Genomic DNA, 6,479 nt, shown 5'->3' on the forward strand with positions numbered 1-6,479 from the left:
TTCCTGTGACCGTTCTGACAACCTGCTGGTTCTGAACCTTTCCTACTTGGTCGTCGCTTGTGCGTCTGGCCCTGCTCGTGCCTGACCCCTGCCTGGTCGGACCCTGCTTCTGCCTCTGGACTTGCCGGATGGGACCCTGGTTCTGCTTCTTGCCAAGCCTGCTCGGACCCTGCTTCTGCCTCTGGCCATGCCTGCTTGGACCCTACTTCTGCCTCTGGCCATGCCTGCTCGAGCACTGCTTCTTCCTGTGAATGTTCTGACAACCTGCTTGTTCCTGAACCTTTCCTGATTGGTCGCTGCTTGAGCTTCTCGCCCTTCTCGTACCTGACCCCTGCCTCTTCGGACCCTGCTTCTGCCTCTGGCCATGCCTGCTCGGACACTGAATGTGCCTCTGGCCATGCCTTCTGGGACCCTGCTTGTGCCTCTGTCCATGCCGGTTCGGAACCTGCTTGTGCCTCTCGCCACGACTCCTTGGACCCTCCTGGGGACTCTGGCCATTACGGATCGGACCTTGGTTCTGCCTCTGGCCAATCCTGCTCGGACCCTACTTGTCCCTCTGGCCATGAGTGCTCGGACCTGCTTGTGCCTCTGGCCAAGCCTGCTCGGACCCTGCTTGTGCCTCTGGCCATGCCTGCTCGGACCCTGCTTGTGCCTCTGGCCATGCCTTCTCCGACCCTTCTTGTGCCTCTGTCCATGACTGCTCGGACCATGCTTGAGGCTCTCGCCAGGCCTGCTCGGACCATGCTTGTGCTTCTGGCCATGCCTGCTCCGGCCCTGCTTGTGCCTCTGGCCACTCCTCCTTGGACCCTGCTTGTTCCTATGGCCACTCATCCTTGGGCCCTGCTTCTGCCTCTGGCCACGCCAGCTCGGACCCTTCTTCTGCCTCTGGCCGTGCCTGCTCGAGCACTGCTTCTTCCTGTGACCGTTCTGAAAACCTGCTTGTTCCTGAAGCTTTCCTGCTTGGTCGCTGCTTGAGCGTCTCGCCCTGCTCGTACCTGACCCCTGCCTGGTCGGACCCTGCTTCTGCCTCTGGCCATGCCTGCTCGGACACTGAATGTGCCTCTGGCCATGCCTGCTCGGACCCTGCTTCTACCTCTGGCCATGCCTGCTGGGACCCTGCTTGTGACTCTGGCCATACCTGTTCGGAACCTGCTTGTGCCTCTGGCCACGACTCCTTGGAGCCTCCTTGGGCCTCTGGCCACGCCTGCTCAGCCCCTGCTTCTGCCTCTGGCCACGCCTGCTCGGACCCTACTTCTGCCTCTGGCCGTGCCTGCTCGAGCACTGCTTCTTCCTGTGACCGTTCTGACAACCTGCTGGTTCTGAACCTTTCCTACTTGGTCGTCGCTTGTGCGTCTGGCCCTGCTCGTGCATGACCCCTGCCTGGTCGGACCATGCTTCTGCCTCTGGCCATGCCGGATGGGACCCTGGTTCTGCTTCTTGCCAAGCCTACTCGGACCCTGCTAGTGCCTATGGCCATGCCTGCTCGGACCCTGCTTGTGCCTATGGCCATGCCTACTCGGACTCTGCTTGTACCTCTGTCCATGCCTGCTCGGACCCTGCTAGTGCCTCTGGCCATGCCTGCGCGGAATCTGCTTCTGCCTCTGGCCACTCCTTCTCGGACCCTACTTCTGCCTCTGGAAATCCTTGCTCGGACTCTGCTTCTGCCTGTGACCGTTCTGACAACCTGCTGATTCCTGAACCTTGCTGCTTGGTCGCTGCTTGTGCCTCTGGCCCAGCTCGTACCTGACCCCTGCCTGCTGGGACCCTGCTTGTGCCTTTGGCCATGCCTGCTTGGACCCTGAATGGTTCCTGAACCTTGCTGCTTCTACCTCTGGCCATGCCTGCTGGAACCCTGCTTGTGCCTCTGGCCATGCCTACTCGGACCCTGCTTGTGCCTCAGGCCATGCCTACCGGGACCCTGCTTGAGCCTCTGGCCATCCCTGCTCGGACCCTGCTTGTGCCTCTGGCCGTGCCTGCTCCGACCCTGCTTGTGCCTCTGGCCATGACTCTCGGACCCTGCTTGTGCCTCTGGCCATGACTGCTCCGTCCAAGCTTGAGGCTCTCGCCAGGCCTGCTCGGACCATGCTTGTGCTTCTGGCCATGCCTGCTCCAGCCCTGCTTGTGCCTCTGGCCAGGCCTGTTCGGAAACTGCTTGTGCCTCTGGCCACTCCTACTTGGACCCTGCTTTTGCCTCTGGCCACGCCTGCTCGGCCCCTGCTTCTGCCTCTGGCCACGCGTGCTCGGAACCTACTTCTGCCTCTGGCCATGCCTGCTCAGGCACTGCTTCTGCCTGTGACCGTTCTGACAACCTGCTGGTTCCTGAACCTTGCCTGCTTGGTCGCTGCTTGTGCCTCTGGCTTTGCTCGTACCTGACCCCTGCCTGCTCGGACCCTGCTTCTACCTCTGGCCATGCCTGCTGGGACCCTGCTTGTGCCTCTGGCCATGCCGGCTCAGACCCTGGTTCTGCCTTTGGCCAAACCTGCTCAGACCCTGCTTGTGCCTCCGGCCAAGCCTGCTCGGACCCTGATTGTACCGCTGGACATGCCTGCTCGGACCCTGTTTTAGCCTATGGCTATGCCTGCTCGGATCCTGAATGTGCCTCTGGCCAAGCCTGCTCGGAACCTGCTTGTGCCTCTGGCCACGCCTGCTCACACGCTTCTTGTGCCTCTGGCCAAGCCTGATCAGACGCTGCTTGTGCCTCTGGCCAACCCTGATTGGACGCTGCTTGTGCCTCTGGCCAAGCCTGCTCCGACCCTGCTTGTGCCTCTGTCCATGAGTGCTCGGACCCTGCTTGTGCCTCTGGCCATGCCTGCTGGGACCGTGAATGTTCCTCTTACCATGCCCGCTCGGACCCAGCTTCTGCCTCTGGCCATGCCTGCTCGGACCCTGCTTGTGCTTCTGGCCATGCCTGCTCCGGCACTGCTTGTGCCTCTGGCCATGCCTGTTCGAAACCTGCTTTTGCCTCTGGCCACTCCTACTTGGACCCTGCTTGTGCCTCTGGCCACGCCTGCTCGGCCCCTGCTTCTGACTCTGGCCACGCGTGCTCGGAACCTACTTCTAGCTCTGGCCATGACTGCTAGGGCACTGCTTCTGCCTGTGTCTTTTCTGACAACCTCCTGGTTCCTGAACCTTGCTGCTTGGTCGCTGACCCCTGCCTGGTCGGACCCAGCTTCTGCCTCTTGTCATGCCTGCTCGGACCCTGAATGTGCCTCAGGCCATGCCAGCTCGGACCCTGCTTCTACCTCTCGCCATGCCTGCTGGGACCCTGCTTGTGCCTCTGGCCATGCCGGCTCGGACCGTGGTTCTGCCTCTGGCCAAACCTGCTCGGACCCTGCTTGTGCCTCTGGCCAAGCCTGCTCGGACCCTGCTTTTGCCTCTGGCCAAGCCTCCTCGGACCCTGCTTTAGCATATGGCTATGCCTTCTCGGACCCTGAATGTGCCTCTGGCCAAGCCTGCTCGGACCCTGCTTGTGCCTATGGCCATGCCTCCTCGGACCCTTCTTGTGCCTCTGGACATGCCTCCTCGGACCCTGCTTCTGCCTCTGGCCATGCCTGCTCGCTCCCTGAATGTGCCTCTGGCCATGCCTGCTCGGACCCTGCTTCTACCTCTGGCCATGCCTGCTGGAACCCTGCTTGTGCCTCTGGCCATGCCTGCTCGGACCCTGGTTTTGCATCTGGCAATGCCTGCTCAGACCCTGCTTTGGGCTCTGGCCAATCCTGCTCTGACCCTGCTTGTGCCTCTTGTCAAGCCTGCTCGGACCCTGCTTGTGCCTCTGGCCATGCCTGCTCAGACCCTGCTTGTGCCTCTGGCCATGCCTGCTCGGACCCTGCTTGTGCCTCTGGCCAAGCCTGCTCGGACCCTGCTTGTGCCTCTGGCCATGCCTTCTCCGACCCTGCTTGAGCCTCTGGCGATTCCTTCTCGAAAGCTGCTTGAGCCCCTGGCGATGCCTACTCGGATCCTGCTTGTGCCTCTGACCACACCTGTTCGGAACCTGCTTCTGCCTCTGGCCACGCCTGCTCGGATCCTACTTCTGTCCTGGAAATGCCTGCTCGGACTCTGCTTCTGCCTGTGACACTTCTGACAGCCTGCTGATTCCTGAACCTTGCCTGTTTCGTCACTGCTTGTTCCTCTGACCCTGCTCGTACCTGACCCCTGCTTGCTGGGACCCTGCTTGTGCCTCTGGCCATGCCTGCTGGGACCCTGAATGTGCCTCTGGACATGCCAGCTTGGACCCGGCTTCTACCTCTGCCCTTGCCTGTTGGGACCTTGCAAGTGCCTCTGGCCATTCCGGCTCGGACCCAGGTTCTGCCTCTGGCCAAGCCTGCTCAGACCCTGATTGTGCCTCTGGCCAAGCCTGCTCGGACTCTGCTTGTGCCTCAGGCCATTAGTGCTCGGTCCCTGCTTGTGGCTCTGGCCATGCCTGCTGGGACCGTAAATGTTCCTCTGGCCATGCCTGCTCGGACCCTGCTTCGGCCTCTGGCCATGCCTGCTCGTACCCTACTTCTGCCCTGGAAATGCCTGCTCGGACTCTGCTTCTACCTGTGACACTTCTGACACCCTGCTGATTCCTGAACCTTGCCTGTTTGGTCACTGCTTGTTCCTCTGACCCTGCTCTTACCTGACCCCTGCTTGCTGGGACCCTGCTTGTGCCTCTTGCCATGCCTGCTCGGACCCTGAATGTGCCTCTGGCCATGCCAGCCCGGACCCTACTTCTCCCTCTGGCCATGCCTGCTGGGACGTGCTTGTGCCTATGGCCATGCCGTCTCGGAACCTGGTTCTGCCTCTGCCCAAACCTGCTCAGACCCTGCTGGTGCCTCCGGCCAAGACTGCTCGGACCCTGCTTGTGCCTCTGGCCTAGCCTCCTCGGACCCTGCTTGTGCCTCTGGACATGCCTGCTCTGACCCTGCTTGTACCTCTGGCCATGACTGCTCGGACTCTGCTTGTGCCTCTGGCCATGACTGCTCGTTCCATGCTTGAAGCTCTCGCCAGGCCTGCTTGGACCATCCTTGTGCTTCTGGCCATGCCTGCTCCGGCCTTGCTTGTGCCTCTGGCCATGCCTGTTCGGACTCTGCTTGTGCCTCTGGCCATGCCTGCTGGGACCCTGAATGTGCCTCTGGACATGTCTGCTGGGCCCATGCTTGGGCCACTGGCCATGCTGGCTCAGACCCTGGTTTTGCCTCTGGCCATGCCTGCTGGGACCCTGCTTGAGCCTCTGGCGATTCCTTCTCGAACGCTGCTTGAGCCCCTGGCGATGCCTACTCAGATCCTGGTTGTGCCTCTGACCACACCTGTTCGGACCCTGCTTCTGCCTCTGGCCACGCCTGCTCGGACCCTACTTCTGCCCTGGAAATGCCTGCTCGGACTCTGCTTCTGCCTGTGACACTTCGGACAGCCTGCTGATTCCTGAACCTTGCCTGTTTGGTCACTGCTTGTTCCTCTGACCCTGCTCGTACCTGACCCCTGCTTGCTGGGACCCTGCTTGTGCCTCTGGCCATGCCTGCTGGGACCTTGAATGTGCCTCTGGACATGCCTGCTCGGAACCTGCTTCTGCCTCTGGCCATGCCTGCTCGGAACCTGAATGTGCCTCTGGCCATGCCTGCTCGGACCCGGCTTCTACCTCTGCCCATGCCTGTTGGGACCTTGCTTGTGCCTCTGGCCATTCCGGCTCAGACCCAGGTTCTGCCTCTGGCCAAGCCTGCTCGGACCCTGATTGTGCCTCTGGCCAAGCCTGCTCGGACCCTGCTTGTGCCTCAGGCCATGAGTGCTCAGACCCTGCTTGTGGCTCTGGCCATGCCTGCTGGGACCGTGAATGTTCCTCTGGCCATGCCTGCTCGGACCCTGCTTCTGCCTCTGGCCATACCTGCTGGGACCCTGCTTGAGCCTCTGGCGATTCCTGCTCGAAAGCTGCTTGAGCCCCTGGCGATGCCTACTCGGATCCTGCTTGTGCCTCTGACCACGCCTGCTCGGACCCTACTTCTGCCCTGGAAATGCCTGCTCGGACTCTGCTTCTGCCTGTGACACTTCTGACAGCCTGCTGATTCCTGAACCTTGCCTGTTTGGTCACTGCTTGTTCCTCTGACCCTGCTCGTACCTGACCCCTGCTTGCTGGGACCCTGCTTGTGCCTCTGGCCATGCCTGCTGGGACCCTGAATGTGCCTCTGGACAAGCCTGCTTGGACCCTGCTTTAGCCTATGGCTATGCCTGCTCGGATCCTGAATGTGCCTCTGGCCAAGCCTGCTCGGACCCTGAATGTGCCTCTGGCCATGCCTGCTCGGATCCTGCTTCTACCTCTGGCCATCCCTGCTGGAACCCTGCTTGTGCCTCTGGCCATGGCTGCTCGGACCCTGGTTTTGCCTCAGGCAATGCCTGCTCAGACCCTGCTTGTGCCTCTGTCCAATCCTGCTCGGACCCTGCTTGTGCCTCTGGCCAAGCCTCCTCGGACCCTGCTTGTGCCTCTGGCCATGTCTGCTGGGACCCTG

The sequence above is a fragment of the Heloderma suspectum genome, chromosome W (genome assembly GCF_057233095.1).
Source record: "Heloderma suspectum isolate Gila_16-S chromosome W, 16-S_ref, whole genome shotgun sequence".
NCBI lineage: Eukaryota > Metazoa > Chordata > Lepidosauria > Squamata > Helodermatidae > Heloderma > Heloderma suspectum.